Here is a 22,149-nt window from a genome sequence, read left to right on the forward strand (position 1 = left end):
TTGATGCTTAAAGATCATAGCTAATTGCTTTTTTTGAAGACTTGCTCTTGTCAAGAATGGCGAATCTAGATGAAGAGATTGCAACCCACCCTGCCGTCTGCATGGAGCAGACTAGAGCTAGACTTTTCCCAAGATCACATTCTTGCTTAGCTACTGCTTCTCTGATCTTCTTTCTCTCTCTTAGCAGTTATGTTTCTTCCCCTAAAAATCATTTTTTACATAAACTATATTCACTTGAATCTCTCTCAGGCTTCTAGTAATCTAAGACAAGAACCATATTATTTCCTTGATTTTGAGCCACGTAAACTTTCACATTTTAACAAGTTTGAGGTCAGACTGTATCTTAAAATCACTGTAAGCTAGGACTATCTTCTTGAACTTCGGTTGGGCAAATATTTATTAAGCAGAACCGTAAATGCTTTAATTATAAGGAAAAGAATAAATTGAACCATGTAAAAATTAAAGAGTATTTCTTCATCAAAACACTCCATTAAAAGAGTGGCAAAGTAAGTCGCAAGGTGGGAGAAAATATTTACAACATGTGTATCTAACAAAGGGTTATAGTCTGTGCAAAAAAAACTCCTACAAATTGGTAATAAGACAAACATCCTAATAAAATAATGAGCGAAGACATGGACAGACAAGGATATAAAATGGTCAATAAATGTAAAAGGTGCTTAACTTTGTTAGTCATCAGGAAAATGCAAATTAAAACCACAGTTGATAACACTATATACCCATGAGAAGGCTAAAATGCAAACATATCAAGTTGTAAGCTGGTTTAGCTATTGGAACTGAAACTTTTGAATATTGCTGATGGGAATGTTAATTGAGCAACTACTTTGGGAAAATATTTTGGCAACATCTAAATAACTGCTCTGATCCAGCAATTCTCCTTCTAGGTATGTACCCAGTAGAAATGTATATAAATACTCATCCAAATAAAAGTACAAGAATGTTGATAGCAGCATTATTTGTAAAACCTTCAAAATATAAACAGCCAAATGCCTATCAATGTGATGGATCATTATATTGTGTATATTCATATAATGGAATATCATACAGCAATGAGAATAAATATGTTCTAATAGCAAGTAATAATGGGTATCATCAACATAATGTTGAACAAAGCCAGACTGAAAAGAATACGTAATTCACAGTTCTATTTATATAAAATTCAAAAATAGGAAAAAATTTTTTGTGGTGTTGGAAGCCAGGATAATGGTTACTTTTGGAAGAAGGTAGTATTGACAGCAGGCATACAGGTCTTCTAGGGTTCTGACAATGATCTAGTTCTTAATCCAGGGTGCTGTTCACATGGGCATGGAAATTCATCGAGCTTTATCAACGAGTTTCATACTTTTTGTTATGTATGTGAAATGAAAGCATTGCCATTGTTTAATTGGCAGCAGTATTCTCCCTTTTCTAGTAGTATTTAGATAATTATGTGTCTTGTAATTGATGACATCTTGATCGAGGTAAAATATTTTCATCAGTGGTCAGGTAGTAATAGTTCCCTAACTCTGATCTGTCTCTTACTCTGTTTTCCAATTCATCTCAAGTGCTCAGTGTGGCACCCCATAATCTCTTCTCAACTTTTTCCTTAAGAGTGGAACTGATTCTTAGCTTGATATGTATTCACCTGGAACAAAAATTACCTTGCCCAGACTCCCTGCACCTAGGTGTGGTCAATGTGATGGCATTTTGGCCTCTATCAGAGGAAAGGGTATGGGGTAGCGTGCAGTAAAGTGTTAACTCAGCTTCTTCAAGTTGCAAATCTTGCAGTTTTCTAATAAGGGCCTGTTTCATGACTGACCCTTGGCTGATTCCTCAGAATTGAGCTCTTAGAATATTTTAACTGATGAGTGCTTTGCATGAATCACATTATACCCATTTATCTGGATAGTTTGTGCCAACAATGTGATTTATGATGGATACCTGCTTTCCTTCTTGGGACTCCAGTGACTATAGTCAATCATAGAAACTACATGCCTATGTGACTGACACCTGATAAAAGCCCTAGACTCAGACAAGCTTCCCTCTTAGACAAATCTGAACAGAATAGGTTCTCACAACTTGTTGCTGGGAGAAATAAGTGCTTCCTGTGTGACTCCACTGGGAGAGACTCTTGGAAGTTTGTCTTTCGTTTCCTCTGGACTTCACCCTATGTATTTTTCCCTTTGTTGAATTTGCTTTATATCCTTTCATTGTAATAAACCATAACTGGAACATAATGATTTCTGAGTCCTGTGAGTCCTTCTAGTGAATCACCAAATGTACAAGTCTGGTACCGATGGTGTAATGTATTATGATTCAAAAAATATCCATTCCTCTGCTTCAACTTTCATGGGAAGAGTATACTTTCCATGTGATTGATATTGAACTTGACGATGTGACTTTCTTTTGCCAATGGCATGTGGGTAGAAGGGACTTTGTGCCAATTCAAACCTTATTCCCTAGGAGGCATTGCACATTTTTGTTTGCCTTTCTGGGAGCATTTGAACTCTTCCATAGAAAAAACATGTTTCCAGAAGTGTTGATTCTATTAGCCGGGGCAACAGAGTGAAGACACATAAAGCAGATCTAAATCCAAACTGCAGCATGGTGCCAAGCCTGGTCAGATCTGCAGCCTGAAGCAGAGCCGCTCTGCTGAGGCCAGACTAGATTAGAGAGCCACAGGCACAAGAGTAATTTAATACAGCATTATTGGGGAGGAGTTAACTGATATAGGCATTTCTAGAAACTTTATTAAAGGACTGTGGGTGTGTATCCTCTCTTCCTTTGTCTCCTTTGCTGACTGGAAGGCCAGATTTGGTCCTAAAGGTCTAGCCAATTTTGTGGGTAGTGATGGTGGAGGCCAGACCCTAGGGACAGCTGGAAGGCACATGGAACCCTAATGACTCTGTGGAGCCCCCACACTTCCATCTTGTTTCGACCACTTTTGGGTTAGATTCTCTGTCATATGCAGCTGCACTTAATCCCAGCTAATACAGTCAGCAAATCCTCAGCCATCAATAGGCTCTTAGACTATTGTAGTAGAACTGAGAGACAAGTCAAATTAGGAACGCTCAGGCAAACGACTTTTACTGTCTCTTGGAAGGTCCTGGGCAGTTTTCTGAATATGAGTCTGTTACCAGTTTTAGTATTTCCCCCATATTTCGTGCCTAAGAATTTCCCACTCTGGAAGAATTTTTTTTTAAAGCTACTGCTAATCTTTGGGATAGTTTATCAATTTCTTTAAAAAGAAGTTTTTCTTTTCCTGTCTCCAAGCTCTTTCAAATGAAACCTGAGTGAAAGCCAATATGTAAAATAAACATGAGCCAAACTACTCTGAAAGAAGGATGGTGACAAAGTGTGGCATTATGCATCTTCTCTCTCTTTGCCCCAGAGGATCTCCTCCAAATTGCTCTGGCTGTGTGATACCCAGGACTGTAAGGGGTGTGGGTAGGGGTGGGATGGTAGGTTGAAATCCTGTGCATTTTCAGAGAGGAAAACAAATACCACCCCCCCAAAAAAAATCCAAAGGGACAATATTTGGGTTTATTTCCAAGAATAAGAGGTATCCAATGATAAGGTGGTCTGCCTTGTGAGAAGGTGATGCTCCCATCGAGAAGTAGTGTCCCCTTCATCTCTGGATCCCACTCCTACTTCCCACCCCAGCCCAGGGTTTTGCTGAGAACACTTTATTGAATATCACATTATTATTCTCTTCAATGCACTCTGTCTTCCATCTGGGGTGGAAGGGAAACAGGCAGACAATTACATTGCTGATGTGGGATTTTTAGAGGAAAATTGAGGGAAATTATGGGGACTACCCAGCTGTGATGAAAACTCCTCACTGTCTTCCCATCGGACCCATTTTTTTTCAAACTGCAACTATTAAAAATGATTTAAAGTCACTTGCCAACTTTACCATGCTGTTAGATTCACTTGAATCTTACCTAGCTCTTAAAAAGGGTACAGGCAGTCAAAGCACGTTCACTCTCAAAATGGTATGAAATATGATGTCTACTATTTAGAAAGTTGAAATCTACTACACCATCAATGTCAGTCTTCCCAGCATTCCCTATTCTATTTGATCTTATTTTCTATCTTCTAGATTCTGTCTCTTGTATCACTTCTTTTTTACCTTGTAATTTTTCCCACTAAAGATAGCTCTGGGCTTTTGCTTGTTTAGTCCTCTCCTTCTAAATACAGAGGAAACCCCTTGAAGTTTTTATCTTTACCCTTTTTTTAAAGGTGTTTACTATTTATGTTCACTTGTACCTTCTTCCTTTTCAGATTCATCAAGAAAGACATCTGAGATGTATGAATATCCTGTAAGACTGACCCAAATCCTGCTGGCTTGGTGAACTCATCTCCCAGTTGCCTGATTATCTTAGAACATTGAAGAGCTCCAGTGAAGACGAAGGTAAACAGTGAGGTGGTTGTACAATAGCAACCGCAAGCAGACCTTTAGCTAATTAATAAAAGGCAGTGTCTTCAAAGCTTGATGTCAACTTTGGGGACCTGGGTTTAAAAGGGGGCTGCTGTCCAGTTCACTTTGTATTCTCACTTCAGAGGTTGCTGCTCTGTACAATTAACACTAAGGAAATGGAGGGGAAAGTGATTTGCTGCAGAAAATGCTCAGGAGACCTCCTAGTAGTTTAGATTACAGGAAAGGAAATGTCTTTAGTGTGACAAAAGCACAAATGGAGCAGAGATAAAATAAGTCACTTTCGAGATGTGCATTTAAGAACTCGAGTAATGAGTTACTTTGACTAGAGGCAAAATGGATAATTTTACTAGTTGTCTATCACGTTAGGTATCTCTCTTTGGGCGGGGGGAAGAATTTCTGAGATTCTAATTGGGTAGTTTTCTAAAAAACATGCTATATAAGGTTTTAGTGTTTGGTTTTTATATTATAAAAATAACTCATGCTCGCTATAAAAAATTTTAAACAGAGAAGAATATTGCATTGTTTGGGGTAGGCTAGGCTATGCTGCCTGTGGTAGTCAGCCCCAAGGATGGTCCCTGGGAATCCAGCTCCTGCTGTTCATGCCCTTGTGCGTTTCCCATCCCCTTGAATGTGGGCTGGATTTAGTGACTTGCTTCTAATTAACAGAATAAGGCAGAAATGATGGGATGTCACTTGTAATATTAGGTTATAAAAAGACCGTGGCTTCCATCTTGTTTCCTCTCTCTATGCCCCTCTTTTATCCTCACGTCTCTCTCTCTGGGGAAGTAAGCTGCCTTGTCATGAGCAACCCTACGGAGAGGTGATGGATGTTTTTAGCCAACAGCTGCCAAGGAGCTGAGACTTACCAACAGCCAGGTGGGTAGGCTTAGAAGCACATTCTCCAGCCCCAGTAGAGCCTTGAGATGCCTACTGCCTTGGCCAATACTTTGATGGTAGCCTCATGAGGGGTTCTGAGCCAGAACTCCTCCTGGGTTCCTGATCTGTGAAATAATACATATTGGTTGCTTCCAGCTGCTAAGCTTTGGGGGTGGGGGCTGGGAGAGTAATTTGTTATGCTCCAATAGACAACTACTATATTAATGAACTTCCATCTCTCAGTGGCTTTACACAATAATCCCCTCACACACACACATGCACACTCACACATTTTTAGTTCAAGTTAGCCATTCCCCTGGGAAGCTATCTTGCATGGGTAACAGTGATCCAGACTGCTTCCTTTTTGTGGTAGGGAGATTGCTTGAAGGGCTCACAACTTTAAGTATCCCAGAGATAAAGTGATGTGTGTCACTTCTGCTTACATGTCATGGGCTGAAACCAGTTATGTGACTCCACCTAACTGTATGGGAAAATGGAAAATTGCAGAAGTATATGGACAGTCAATGAGAATTAAAGGTTTGTGCTACATGTATGGCATAAAAAGTGTAAATCACTCTTCTCCCCATCAGACGTTTTATACATAACTGTTTGAATTGTGCCCTTTCAGATATATACACTTATCATATAAACACATAAGCATATATATGCACAAATAAGCACAGAAGCATGTAAAATATATATGATATATCTAATTTATACACTAGATATATTTTTAGTATATAAATTATATATTTTACATGTCTGTGCTTATATGATTATATTTAATATATATATGATTATATATGATATATATGATATATGCACGTGTAAAATAGGATTAAGTCTCTACATAGAGATCTATTTCATTCTTGGTAATATCTGCTTGGTATTTCATGGTATGGAATGTACTAGAATTCATTTTGTTGTTCTCTGTTAAGCATAATTTAATCATTTCTATGTCTACAAAAATGACTTATTAGCCTGATTTTCATCTGATACCTCTCTAACTTGTCCATATGCCATCATGTGCATATGTTGGAACCAGTCCAAAGAGGGAAAAAATCTTGTCTCCATCAGCGCTTGCTTTACCCCATTCTTTCTGTCTGCTTAAATAAAGGGCATCATCGTGTTTGCTCCTTTTTTTCAGGGGCAATAAGAGATAAGCAATAAGAAAGATATTGAAGAATTAAACTTCACCAGCCATCATTTTGATAAAAATACAAAAGACAGAAGGGAACTGGCATTTATTAAGTGCAGAGTGCTTAGGCACTGTGCTACACGTTTCTATTTTGATTTCACTAGAACTTTGTGGTATCACTATGAAATCTGTAATTATTGTTTAACTCCCACAGTGAAATCTTCTTCATAGGCTTTAAGCACCTTCTTTCCTCCACCCCACCACATATACTCACCATGTAAAATATATACATATATTTGGTAGAAAGCAGAGTTAACAAGGCTGTAATGACAGCTGTTTTTCTTAATAAAGATACTGTAAAGATTGGTGTGCCCTTTCCCAGAAGATGGACCATACATATTTAAAAAGGAAAAAGAACATGCAATGTTTGCAAATTTTCTGGGAAGACTATCTCGTCTAAAAGTGTGCTAGCTTGCTTTCCAATGTTTCTATTAAAGAAAAAAACAACAAATACATGTTTGTGTATGTGTATACATATATATGTGTATGTGTATATATATGTATATATATGTGTGTATATACACATGTTTATCATTGGGAGATATGTATATACACATATACACACACAGATATATATGTATATGTATATATATATATATATATATATATATATATATATATATATCCCAAATGAAGAGAGATATGACTGGCTGTCTCCATTGGTCTATTGTTTCCACTTGGGAATTCTATAAAAGGGCAAGAACATCCTCTGCCTTTGAAGCAGTTGCCAGTTTATGTCTGTAGTTTCTGAGGTTGTAGGCAAACTCCTCTGGGTGCTTCTCTCTGACCAAGCAAGCTGTTCCAGTTCAGAGGCCTGGGACTGCTGGACAGCAAAATATTTCAACTTTGGCAGAGAGGTGGGAGCAGGGAGAATGATACCGGAATTTTTTATAGCATTTTCATGGATGGGAAATAGAGGGAGAGAAAATTCCCTTCACTGATCTCTGGCTCCTGGACTTCTGCAACTTCTTTCTGTCTGCAATTCAAAGAAGTAAGGTAAGGCTCAGTCCATAGAGGGAGCCATCCTAATCCTGGCAGGTACTAAGATAGTATTACTATTTCAACTTTGTAGATGAATAAACAGAGGCTCAGAGAGATTAAGGACTTTGATCCCCAGCTCTGAATAACCATACAGGCCTTCAAGATATGTGCTTTCTTTACCTGTTTAGATTGAAGTAGGTGATCTGTTAAGGTCTCTTAACTTTTAAAATACATTATTCTAAGCAGAGCTGTAGCCAAATTATAAACATCTGGAAGAACTCTCCTTCAATCCTAACACCTTGAACATTTTCTCTGGATAGCCTAAAAATAAATTCTTACTCTACAGCCCTTCAGCTGATGGAAAGGTTGGAGACTGTTGAAGAGAATACTCTGCTAAAGAATTTGACCTGTTCAAAGTAAAGGAACATTTTAGCTATAGACATTTATATTTTACCATGTTCCTACAAATGAACCCAGTAGAGGGTGAAGTTTCTATTGGATAAGTATTACAATGGGACTTGTTTTCTGCATATCTGCAGGTTCCTGGACATTGTATGGAACCAGGAAAGAGAAACAGAAGCTGCTCTGAAAATCAATGTTAAATGGAGGTATCCATGCCCAGATAGAAAAGCTATACAAATTAGATTACATTAATGAACAATTTTCCTTTTCTTGGTATTATGTATTTCAGAATAGTTAGAAGAGAGATCTTGACATGTCCCTAACACATAGAAGTAATACATGCTCGAGATGACAGATGTCCTAAATACCCTGACTTGATTATTACATTCTATGCATGTAACAAAGTATCATATGTACCCTATAAATGTACACTAATATTATGTATAAATTAAAAAGTCAGGTTTTAAATTGATACATAATATCACAACAGTAATTCCAGCACTTTGAGGGGCCGAGGTGGAAGGATCACTTGAGGCCAAGGGTTTAAGACCAGCTTGGGCAACATAGCAAAAACCCATCTCTATAATTTTTTTTCTTTTAATTAGCTGGATATGGTGGTGCATGCCTGTAGTCCCAGCTACTTGGGAGGCTGAAACAGGAGGATTACTTAAACCTAGGATTTTGAGGTTCTAGTGAGCTATATGATCATGCCATTGTACTCCTGCCTGGGCAACAGAGCAAGACCCTCTCTCTAAAAAAATTTGCGGCGGCTCACGTCTGTAATCCCAGCACTTTGGGAGGCTGAAGCAGGTGGGTCACTTGAGGTCAGGAGTTCAAGACCAGCCTGGCCAATAGGGTGAAACCCCTTCTCTACTAAGTATAAAAAATTATCCAGGTGTGGTGGCACATGCCTGTAATCCCAGCTACTCAAGAGGCTGAGGCAGGAGAATTGCATGATCCTGGGAGGCAGAGGTTGCAGTGAGCCGAGATCGGGCCACTGCACTCTAGCCTGGGCAACAGAGTGGGACTCTGTCTCAAAAATAAATACATAAATAAATAAAAATAAAATATAAAAATCAGACTGAAGTATTGTAAAAATACCTTTAAAATGAAGAAAAAATTAGACTGTCCCTCCAAGAATTGTTTATCAATGGGAGATATGTATGTATGTTCTAATAGTCCACTTATTTAATAAATATTGACTGAGTGCCTACAATGTGTCAAACACTGATGTTGTTGCTGGGAATAAAATAACGAACAAAAATTTCAGGGAGGTTACCATCATGGAGCTTTTTCACTCCAGAGAAAGAAAAGAGTTCAAAGCAATAATGAACATAAGTAACATGTCAGATGCAAAGGATTACTATGAAGAGAAAGCAGAAAGAGGCAAAAGTGAGTGTTGGGTGGAGGAGGTTTCAATTTTAAGTAGAAGAGTGAGGAGGGGATAGTTCAGACATCAGAGGAAGGAATGTTCTAGGTAGGGGATTGCCAGGAAAGGCAAGGATGCCAGAGGGTCTGGAGAAGAGTGAAACTGGGGAGAAAAGTGAGATATGAGGCCAAGTGGGAACAGAGGGGCTGGGTATGTGGTCTTTTAGAGGATGTAATATGGACTGTAGCTTTTATTGAGTCAGGGGGGGGAACGTTGCAGGGACTCCAGCATAGCAGTGATAGGTCTGATTTTGTAGTAGAATCATTCTGGCATATATGTTGGAAATTAGCCATTTGGAATCTCTTGCAGTAATCCAGGAGAAAATGATGGTAGCTTAGATGAAGTTACAAGGAGGGGGCAAGAAGTGGTTTGATTCTGGATATATTCACTGAACAACTGAATGGGATGTGAGAGAAAGGGAGAGTCATGGATGACTTCTACATTTTTGGTCTGTGTAATTGGAAGCCTGGGGTTACTATTGAAGGGTAATTAGGAGTTCAGTTTTAAACATAAGTTTGAGATGTCAGCCAGATCTTTAAATGACAAAGTATGAGTCATTTGCCAAGGGGAGGTATTTGATAGGCGAGGTCTAGACTGATGAAAAAAGTTTGGGAATTGTAGACTGGTACTCAAGTCTTGAGATTGATGAGCTTACTTAAAAATGGATGTAGACAGAAAAAAGAGAAGATCTTCTGACTGAGGCCTGGGGCACTCCAAAGTTGAGAGGCTGGGGAGATGAGGTTGAACCAGCAATAGTATGGAGAAGTCAGTTGAGATGGGAGTAAAACCAAGGGGTGTGATGTCCTGGAAGCCAAGTGAAGAACATGTTTTAAGGAGGTGGTGATGAACAGGATCAAATAACGCTGACAGATCCAGTAAAATCAAGACTGAAAACCTGGCCATTGAATTTGGTAAAGTGAAGGTCCTTGATGGCCGCAGCAAGGGGAGTTCAGTGAAATGAGGAGTGGAAATCTAAAGTAGGTTCAAGAGATAATGGCATGGGATGAATGACAGGGAGACTTGGAAGAGGACTAGACATCACATTGTGTCCCACCAACCCATGACATTAAAGGGTACCTGCCTCATAGGCCTTCGCTGCTCAGTGGAGGTCTCATATAGATCTCCTAGTTTGAACAATTCTAACTTTGAGATTATTTTAGTGAGAGGAAGAGGATGGATTCTAATGTAATCCAGCTCCTGTTTGCAGAGTGGGGTAGAGATTTACACTGGGGAGAACTGAAGAACTTGTCTGTTTAGTCAGCTTGGGCTGCTATAACACAATACTATAATTTGGGTAGCTTCAACAACAAACATCTATTTCCCGTTGTTCTGGAAGTCTGAGTGCCAGCGTGGTTGGGTTCTTGGTGAGGGCCCTCTTCCTTGTTTACAGATGGCAGCTTTCTTGCTGTATCCTCACATACAGAGACAGAGAGATAATCTCTCCCATGTCTCTTTTTATAAGGGCACTAATCCCATGAGAGCTTCACCCTCATGAATTATTTCCCAAAGGCCCCACTTCCAAGTATCATCACATTGGGGGTTAGGCCTTCAACATATGAATTTTTGGAGCACACAAATATTCAGTTCATCACAATGTCTGGGAGCAAATGGAGAGTGGATCTTGAGCAGCAGGGAAGGATTAGGAGATGGTGCACTCCTATGAGGCAAAGCAGCGCATGGGATATTCTGCATCAGGTTTTAGATTTCATTTGTTTCATTGTAATCTATTTTCAATCCCTCAATAAAGTTTCTTCACATAAAACACACACACACAGACACACACCCTTGTTGTTCATGGTAGTGTTGGGAATATACAGAGCGGTGGCTCTAAGTATTTTCTGGTTGAGTCTGACATGCTAATAACAGGACATATTGAGGGAAGACTGTGGTATAAGAGTTGCAGGCAGCAACCTACGGAGGAATGAATGAAACCAAACAGTGAAGGAAAACATGGAAATGCAGCTGTCAAGTAGATGTAGAAGCATTAAACAAATGGATCACCTCTTAAATATACAAGGAAACAGTGGCAATGTCAAATGAATGCTGGCACTTTGGCACATATAATGGGGGAGAAGCTATGAGGTGAGGAAGGTACCATTCAGGAAGCAGAGGGAAGCTCTGCTTCCCTCCCTCCAGCCTTGATTTTTAGGGCTGGCTCTCACCTATCTTGCCATGGTAGCTCTACTCTGTACTTCAGATTGAGCATCCCTAATCCAAAATTCCAAAATCTGAAATGCTGCAATGAGCATCTCCTTAGAGTGCCATGTCAGTGCTCAAAATGTTTTGAATTTTTGAACATTTCGGATTTGGGCTTGACATGAGTTGGCTGTGTCCCCACCCAAAATCTCGAATTGTAATGCCCATAATCCCCACATGTCAAGGGCAGGACCAGGTAAATGTAATTGGATCGAGGGAGTGGTTTCACCCATGCTGTTCTCATGATAGTGAGTCTCACGAGATCTGATGGTTTTATAAGTGTCTGGCATTTCCCCTGCTTGCACTCTTCTCCTTCCTGCCACCTTGTGAAGGTGCCTTGCTTCCTTTTCCACCATGGTTGTAAGTTTCCTGAGGCCTCCCCAGCCATGCTGAACTGTGAGTCAATTAAACCTCTTTCCTTTATAAATTACCCAGTCTCAGGCAGTCCTTTATAGCAGTCTGAAAACGGACTAATACAGGATTTTCAGATCGTGGTGCTCAACCTGTATTAGATACTGTTATTCCCAAATTACAGATGAGAGAGTTGAAGCGGAGTAAGATAAAGCAATTTGATCAAGTTCAAGGTTTTTGAATGTGTTAACAGTAGAGCCAGGTTTAGAATTGTCTTATTACTCTCAGTATTAAAGTACTGAGTGCTGTTGATGAAGAAATGAGTAAGATGAAGCTCTTCCCCTTTTCCCACCTCGGCTTTCCTGTCTCATAGTTTAGGGCAGGGCTTCTCAGCCTGGGCACTCTTGACATCAGGGGCTAGTTAATTCTTTTTGGGGGTGGCACCTTGCAGTGTATGATGTTTAGCAGCATCCCTGGCTTCTACTCACTAGAGGCCAGAAGCACCACTTCCCCCAGTTGTGGCAAGCAAAAATGTCTCCAGATATTGCCAAATATCTCCTATGTGGGGAAAACATCTGTGGTTGAGAACAGCAGTTTAGAGTCTCCATTCAGCTTGGACTGAGTTCGAGGCAGTCCCTCTGTCACAGTTTCCCAGCAAAGCTGAGTACAGGGATATCCGGAGGCTCTCAATGGCATGAAGTCTGTGCAGAGTCTCCTGGGGTCTATGGGCTGGCCTAATTGTGGCACCTCCCACCCTGGTGGGATCCCTGCACTGTCTCTTCCACAAGGACCTTTACTTTGCTTGGCCCTCCCTCTAAGGAAGTTCCCTTGTATACACTTAGCTTTCTACCTCTATTTCCTATGTTCCCTCAACTGTCCAGAAAAGACAGCAAAGAACAGGTATAAGGTGACTTCTCTGATTCAGTGTCTATTAGCTAAATGCACAGCAAGTATATGTGGCTGTTAAACTGCAGAAGAAAATATTATACACCTGGATTTGATTGGATTTATCTCTGATCAGGATGAGCAAGTAGAGAAGCTGATGGATATTTGTTGGTAGGAAAAAAAAATTATCACCAGTCAGTCAAAAAGGATTTAATGAATACCGAATCTAAATTTGCTTAGCACGGTAGCTTTAACCCCAGATGTATCATTTCCATACAGAAATGAGGAGGCATTAATTTGGAATTCTATTTTAAGTATTATATTTTTTTTATTCTGTCTGATTTTCCCAGCAACCCCTGGATATACTTGGATTCCTCCAGAAAGCCTGGCTTCTTGCTTGGATTTTGTGTGTTTCAGTACATTCTATTGGAATGTTTTCTCTCAGACATTTATATCTGCCAAGTCCGTGACATTTCTCTCATGAAGCGTGCCTCCACGAGCCACCAAATGCTTATTGTTAAGCTGTAGCTTAATTTCTGCATTGACTAATTCTGCTTTATGCATAAAAGCCTGCTGGTCTTGTGCTCAGGGAGTGGACTCAGGAGTAGCCACTGGGAGGGCAGGGAGTGGTCTGGAAAGAGATTCTCAGACCTTTATTGGTTTGTTTTCCAATTTAAATTCATCAGGACACTCTATTCTTAATTCAGAGCACGTTATGATTTAGTGAAAGAACCGCTTCTTACTGCTCCACTTGTGATTTATTAGTAAGTGGCATCCTGGATGCTGGAAGGCCTGGGATATCATTTGGTTTGACAACGTTAGGCTCTTTGGAATCTTCTCCTATATTCTGTTTTCTGAATTATTTCCTTATGGGACGGTTTTCCTTACAGTCTTCACTTAAATTATGCAGGAGAGTTCTTGGTTTGATATATTATTAGACAGTCATGAGCCTCTGATGTGAGTTTAAATACAGTAGCTCTAGATAATTTTCCCATGAATGGTCTCATTTGGTCACATGAGGTTTTCAGGAACAGCCACTGTCCCAGCTTTGCCTAACAACCTCCTCCCTGGTCTGCTTGCCACTATACAGGCTGATAAAATTACCCACTTTCCCAGCCTCTCTTTAAACTAGACATTTCTATGTGACCTAATTCAGGCCAATGAGATGATAAAGGAAGTTTACTGGGTTTGGGGAGGTTCTGGGAAAGATATTTTCTCATTGATGAAAAAAGCGTACAAGGATAGTGCTCTCTAACTTTCCTGACTACTTACCTGTTTCCTACTTCTGACTGTGGCCAGGTGAGATGACTGACACTGTGGCAGCCCTCTTGTGACCATGAGGGAAAGGTCTTTCCTCAAGAGAATTGCAGAGATCCCAATTCTGCATATCTGCCAAGATGTAGAGATCTTGGCATAATAGGAAACCCAGCTAAGAGGGGTTTAAACACTAAGAACATTTATTTTTATTTTTTAAATGGTAACTATTGCCAGTGGTGGTTCTATAACCTGCAGCTAAAAGTAGCAATAGCAACTAAAGCTCCATCACCAACATTTACACACTTCCTAACAGAGCAAATGCTAAAGGTTCAGGCTTTTGACCTCAGCAGGGTCTTCTTTCTTTATGCCTAACTGTATATATAGTTTATGAAATTAAATACTTACAAAGTACTTCTACAACTGGACAATAAGATATATAGATAATAGGATATGAAGAGATATAATTTCAAATTATGCTTAATTCATAAGAATCTTTAAAATTTACCAAATCCAGCAAATAAAACAGTAAAAGCAAAAGAGTAGGTCCTAAGATGCAAGTATCTATATAACATTTAAGTCTGGATTAAGGTAAAACAATGAAGAAGCTCTGAAATTCCATACTCTGTGATTTAAATAACATAATAACAATTTAATTTGCCCCCCGCCGCCCTTTAACTCTGGAGTCTCCCTTAGATCCTTCTCTACTTTGAAGTCAGGTTGTTAGTGAGTACCGTAGGGATCATTCTCTTATTATCTTCAAAAGAAACAACATAAACAGGCAGCAGTTCCCCGGCTCTCTGAGCCAGGTTCATCCACTTCCCTTTGGTTTTCTACATCAAGGCCAGCAGTATTTGAAGTAAAGCCGCTTCATAACATTTGGAACATTTTTGAAGGGACTTGGCCTTTTGTTCACAACTGAACTTAAATTAAGGACAAATGTAAAGTTGGTAAAAGGCTCAGACATGTAGATGGCGTTTTGAATATAACTGTTTAAAATACAGGACCTTACAGGATTTGGAAACCAAAATTACATTTAGACTGACAGCTTGTATGCAGCAAGATTCATCTCAATGTAATTTTAAAGAGCTGAGAGCCTAAGCTGCGGGAATCAGCCTTTGAAAGAAAAAGATGAGCTCAATATGCCATGGCTGTGCTACTTGAGCAACTACAAGATGTTCAAATATGCTAACTCTGAGCAGGGTAATGCACTGTGACATGTTCAGAGGAGGAACTGAATTCCATGAGACAAGAAAGCCAGTGATAAAGGCTTTTATGCCAGTTGATTAATAAACTTCTCAAAGGATTATACCACAATCAACTGCTTTCTCTGGAATAATGTACAACGGGAGGTGAAAAACTTCTCAACTAACAGCTGGTAGCAGAATTCATTGCAGAGAGGGAGCTGGCTCTGGTAGGCAAAGCCTTCTAGGATGTCTCTTGGGGAAGACGGTGAGACTCCAAGGCTTGGGTGTTGACTGGCCCTGCAGAAACCCAGAAGGAAACGGCAAACTGCTCAGCATAAGAGGTATTTTAGGCTGGGTGCTGTGACTGACGTCTGTAATCCTAGCACTTTGGGAGGTGGAGGCAGGCGGATCACGAGGTCAAGAGATTGAGACCATTCTGGCCAACATGGTGAAACCCTGTGTCTACTAAAAATATAAAAATTAGCTGGGCCTGGTAGCACGCACCTGTAGTCCCAGCTTCTCCAGAGGCTGAGGCAGGAGAATGGCTTGAATCTGGGAGGTGGAGGTTGCAGTGAGCCGAGATCGCGCCACTGCACTCCAGCCTGGTGACAGAATGAGACTCCGTCTCAAAAAAAAAAAAAAAAAAAAAATTTTGGTCGTGTTGAAGGAGGGTATGAAAGGAGAGATAGAAGTAGAGGAGAGGTATAAAGCCATGGTATGTGTGTTGGGTTGGGGGTCTACAGAGCAAGAGATAGTCCGTGAAGCATTTGGGTGGTGGAGGGGCTGAGGGCTTCCAAGCACGCGAATGTCTTGTTCAATTTGAAGTTCTTTGCCATATGAACTCTTCTTTGATCCCCCTTCAAATCTCCAATATGATCTGATAAACACAAAAATTGCCTTCTGTGAGTGGAATTTTTTGCAGAATTTGAGGAAGGGACTGCATCTTACATCGGACTTAAGGTGTTGCAGGCCAAGATAGCACCCATGGGGTGCCAAGGTGTTGTGTAGAGAAGAGATGGGAGCCAGAGGTAAGCAGAAGAACTTAAAAGCACTCTTCTCCCCCAGCCCCTTTTTGTTAGAAATGCTTGGAAATCTAGGGGAGAATTTGAGGATTTGAGTAACACCACCTTGTTACTTGCAATATGACTAGTGAGGTCTGTGCTGGGCAGGAAGTTGGGTGTCTTCACCTGGACTCTTCTATGTTTCTGTGGCTGGGCTAGATGCTCTGTTTACTGTTCCAGGTGCACCCCCCACCGTTTTCTGTCCTCTGTGGACCAGGCTTCTGGTGGTCTTTGGCTCATGGAGGGGTGGGGGGCGGGGGGTCCTATGTGGAGCTTTGGCAGGAGTTTAGAAGGAGGAAGGAGAGGTTTCTATTTCCTCTGACTTCCTCTCTGTGAGGTCCCTTTGGTTGAATGTGGCCTTATCTGAATATCACTGCTTCCTTTAAGGGGACTGTCTTTCCTTTCAGGTTTTAATAACCATCCCCCTTCCTTCCTACCTCAGCCCCAGGTAGGGTGATGAGTTATCTTGGTTTGCTGGAACTAAAGTTATTCCCAGGACCTAGGACTTTGAGTTTTAAAACTGGGAAGTCAGCCAGGTGTAGTGGCTCACATCTGTAATCCCAGCACTTTGGGAGGCTGAGGTGGGAGGATCACTTCAGACCAGTAGTTCAAGACCTGCCTGGGCAAAAGAGTGAGACCACCATCTCTACAAAATTTTTTTAAAAACAATAAGTAGCTGGTGATGGTGGCATATGCCTGTAGTCCCAGCTACTCAGGAGGCTGAGGTGGGAGGATTGCTTGAGCCTCGGAGTCCGAGGCTACAGTGAGCTACAGTTGTGCTGCTGCACTCCAGCCTCAGCGATAGAATGAAACCCTGTCTCTAAAAAATGAATGAATAAATAAACTGGAAGTCCCAGGCAAACTGGCATAAGTTGGTCATCCTAGCCCTAGGACGGTTAACAGCTCCACTTCAGGTTGTCAAATTATCTCTTCTGGTTCCCCTATACCTCAGCCCTACTTTGCTAAATAGTGCTTTTGCAGAAACAAACACACCCTTCTGGAATTATCATATTCAAGTATGCTTCCTCTTTCCTGCTGGGACTTTGTGTGATGCTGTGAGTATCCATGAACATCCATATCCATTTCCTCTCTGGACTTTAGTGTCCTCTATGGCCAAATAAGAGGGCTACACCAGAACATTCCCTGCATTTTTCCAGCTCCAGCATCAGACTAACATCTGACAATACCTGACTGAAGTGGTTGAAAAGAAAATCATGATCTTTAGCTCTTAAAAATGTTAAACTATCTACTTTCATCCCATTGTAGTCTTCTGGGAATTCTGCCCAAACAATTCATGAAGGGCCTTTTATTGCCAGGTCTTGGCTGCACCTGGGGGAGGCCGAGATGCAGGTCAAGTCGTCCTGGCCCTGGAGAGGGTCATGTCTGTAGGAAAGGAGGTAGAGGTCAAACTATTATCAGATTATTACAGTGCAACGTGCTACCTGTGGAACAAGATTAATACATAGTACCCTAGATGCCAAAGGAGGGGTTCCAACCAAGTTCAGGGGGATCACCAAAGGCTTCCTGGAAGAAAGGACACCTGAACCTTTTCCAGATAAGGAGGGGCAGAGAACATGGAAAGGCCAGGCATCCTTCTTATAAGGACACCAGTCCTGTTGGATGAGGGCCACATCCTTATAACCTCATTTAACACTGATCACCTCCTTACAGGCCGTTTCTCCAAAAGCCATCATATTGGGGGTAAGGGCTTCAATATAAGAATTTTGAGGAGATATGATTTAGTCTATAATATGACACATTTGGGGAATATGGTCATGGTTTACAAAGAGCTTTTGCATATGTTTTCTTGGCTTCTATCTTGGTAACGACCTGGTAAGGTTAGCCATGGCTTAAAGTGATCCTCCTTTTATTTTTATTCACTTTTTTGTGATGGAGTTTCATTCTTTTTGCCCAGGCTGGAGTGCAATGGCATGATCTTGGCTCACTGCAATTTCTGCCTCCTAGGTTCAAGTGATTCTCCTGCCTCAGCCTCCCAAGTAGCTGGGATTACAGGTGTGTACCACCACACCCAGCTAATTTTGTATTTTTAATAGATACAGGGTTTCACCATGTTGGCCAGGCTGGTCTCGAACTCCTCACCTCAGGTGATCTGCCTGCCTCGGCCTCCCAAAATGCTGGGATTACAGGCGTGAGCCACCATGCCCAACCTGACCCTCCTTTTAAAGGCTCAGATTCCCCCCTGACTTGCCCATGGTTACATCAATAATAAATGGCAACAGTCAGCCGGGCGTGGTGGCTCACGCCTATAATCCCAGCACTTTGGGAGGCCAAGGTGGGCGGATCATGAGGTCAGGTGATCGAGACCATCCTGGATAATACAGTGAATCCCCGTCTCTACTAAAAATACAAAAAGTTAGCCAGGTGTGGTGGCAGGCGCCTGTAGTCCCAGCTACTTGGGAGGCTGAGGCAGGAGAATGGTGTGAACGCAGGAGGTGGAGCTCACAGTGAGCCGAGATCACGCCACGGCACTCCAGCCTGGGCGACAGAGCAAAACTCCGTCTCAAAATAAATAAATAAATAAATACATGGCAGCAATATCTTCTCACGTGGAGTCCAGTACTCTCTGCCACACCACAGTCTGCTCTTCCTTAAGCTGCTTCTGTTAACAAAAAGCAAATGCGGGTGTAATACGTACTGTGTGTACGGATGAACACCTGGGCTGAGGTGAGCAATGCCAGCTCTTTTGTTCATCTTGGAGCCAATTGTGGTGCAGATCTAAAGGGTGGCTCTGTTAAGTACAAGCACATTGTGACACTTCAGGGGAGATTTTCTGTTACCAGTTAATTATCACTTACATTTGTCAGGAAGGGAAAAAGTGCCTCTCACATTTTATTTTAAAATATGAAAATCTTGGAGAAGTTTGAGGGCAATTTGCTGTTCCTTCACTTCCACCGGCAGCCCAGAGTCAGGCCTGAAATGTGGTGGCATAAGGGCTGTCAGTGGGGCCCCTGAGGAGTCCTACAGTGGATGGTTGTAGGACTGGTGCTTTCACAGTGAACAGAATGCAAATAATGCAGTGAGGGCCTGAGAAGGGAAGAGAGGGGATGGAAATTAAAGATGGACCTCAAAGCAATTCACTAGAGGGGATTTGTACCTAGAAGGGTTGCCAATGCTAAGTCCATGAAGCCAGATACAAAAGACCACATTGTACGATTCCATTTACAGGAAATATCCAGAATAGGCAAATCCACAGAGACAGAAGACAGGTTAGTAGTTGCCAGGAGATGGAGGTTGGAGTGGGGAGGATAAGAAGTTGCTGCTTAATGGCTACAGGTTTCCTTCTAGGGTGATAAAACCTTCTGGAACTGGATAATGGTAATGGTTGCAGAACATTGCAAATGTACTAAATGTCACGAATGGAAATTTTTTATGTTAAGAGTATTGCAGTAAAATTAAAACACGTGTGTGCACATGTGCATACACAAATCATAGGTTCATTAATACAAATTTCAATCTCTACGGTGCTTCCAACATACCTAATTAGTTCTCATCCAGATTGTACCTAAATATATATTTTCACTATGAAAAAATTTCCATTTCAAAAGTAAACTTCTTTCATTTTTAGGAAGCCCTAAATGTAGAAACTCATTATTAAAGTGAAATATGGATATATGAGAGAGAGAGAGAGAGAGAGAGAAGGATTGCCAGGTGATCAGGTTGAAAAGAGTATCAGGTATTTCAGGTATCAGTATCACCTCATATTGATATTTTTGCTGTAAGAAATGGTGCAGTTCTGGGCAAGAGGCAACAGTCTTCCAAGAATGGCTGTGTAATGTTATGCTCTAATCTGATGCAGGCTTGCTGCCTTTTCTTGAATAGATTTTTTTTGCTGTTGTTAAAAGTCTTGTGTGGGATACAGAAGTTATGCCTCAGAGTATTCCAGAATTTGGCTGTAGATTATTCAAAATCTGGCCTTAGTGAGGCTTTGCCATAGATTGGACAGAAATCTAAAGAAAATTTTCACAATTTTCTATTCAATAATAATTCTATTCAATAATACTACTATGCCCATTTTGTTTGAGAAAATATGTTCCTACTTGAAAAAATGCATGAGTAAAACCATATTTACCAGAAACATTATATATTTTATAAGCAGGTATACAGTAAAATGTCTTCAAATCATAAAGTTCCCAAGTGCTTTGATTTGATTTATAAAATACCACTCATTCACATTTCCCAAAACATGTCTATTGTATAAGCCCATATAATAGACACTTCCCTTTCTGTACTATAAGCCAAATAGCACATGCATAGTTTGATATTAGGAAGATTAATAGTTCAGAAATTATTGTACACTGTGATGTAATTAACAGTGAAAAGATCAATAGGAAAAAGTAACTGGCTCCTGTGAGCAGAGCTGGGGGTAGTTTATGTGAGGAAAGGCCGCAGCAGCTTCTCTTTACTTCTGACTCACTCAGGCCACGGTACCCCGGTTCCTCATCATCATGCACCAGCTTGCTTCTGTGCTTCTCACAGCTCCTCTGGAGTGTCGTGAATAATTAGGGCTCCATTCTACAGGGGTGTTGAAGAGCTTTGTGGTGACACACAAAAAAGATGTGAATTTTGTCCCTGGTAACTAGCAATGTCTTATATGTTCAAAACCCTGCTTTTAGACTGTTCTCAGCATCAGAACATTTGAACAATGCCTTATCTTTTATCATCATTGTAGCGGAAAAATACTAGCCTGAGGATGTGGGCTGTGAAAAGCTGTCTTTTCCAAATACTAAAGGTAGGCAGAGCCTACCTTTAGTATTTGGTGATGACGGTAGATGCTTTCTGCAACCCGCACTCAGATCTGACTCAATGTGGGAAGAAACCAGAAATACCAGGACATCTCAGGAAAAATGAAAGAGCAGCGAAGGAGAAGCCAAGAGGAAAGGAAGCTTTGTTTCAGACCTGAGGAGAGGGGGATGTAACCAGGTTAAGACACAAAGGATGTGAAAAATATGCATCTTTTTTCAGAAAGTGGTGAAGACTGGGGAGAGGAGGACCCACGCAAAGCTTCTATTCATTGAAGCTTCGAGACCTGTGATTTTCTCTAAATGTGGGAGGGGCAGGCAGCTTGAGATGAAGGAGACACGGAGAACAGTGTGATGCTGAAAACTTTCCCTGTCTGTCTCCTCCCTTCCTGTGGATTTATGAGGCAGGCAGGCAAATCGGTGTGCAAACAATAGGTTTGCTGGAATAACAGCTGGGTAAATGGCAAATTATGCAATTTTGCAGGCGCACACAGATCTGCAGTTGCGCAGAAGTGAAATTAGGTGAAGGGCTCCACTATGCCAGCTCTGGGGCTGAGTGTTCTGTGCTGGGGAAGGGTTTTATTGGGAGCCTGTCTTACAGCCTGCAGTTCTGTGCTGCGCCGTCCCAAGCATGGAGGTGGTGTTTACTCACTCGTGTGAAGAGGACGTTTTAACTCTCCATCTTCCCCTCCAGTGTGCAGTATCGATTTTCTGCTATAAGGAGACAGAAAACCTTTCTTCAAAGTATCTTTTGAGGCAGAGTTGGCTGTGGATCTGGTTTTGTGAGAAAAGGCCTGAATCCAGGGAACGCACAATCTTGTTTTCAGTCTCAAATTGTGTTTGTGCAATTTACTAGTCATAACAAGTTCATGTTTGACTGTTAGTTGTTCAAGAAAAATCCAACAGATTGAAGCTGTTTCATTACTTGATTAGTCTAAAGAAGTCTGGATAATTAGCCTGCTAATTAATATCTATGTCTATTGTGTGGTTTGAGCTGATATATTTTGAAGGTGGAGCCAGTTCAAAAATGTAGAAATAATTACTCTATAAAACTGCACATGAGGCATCTTTTCATGGGATTTCACCTTGAATATGCAAATGCTTTCTCTTTTGAAATGTGATTTGCAAAAA

This window comes from Hylobates moloch, unplaced genomic scaffold (assembly GCF_009828535.3).
Source record: "Hylobates moloch isolate HMO894 unplaced genomic scaffold, HMol_V3 SCAFFOLD_9, whole genome shotgun sequence".
Lineage (NCBI taxonomy): Eukaryota > Metazoa > Chordata > Mammalia > Primates > Hylobatidae > Hylobates > Hylobates moloch.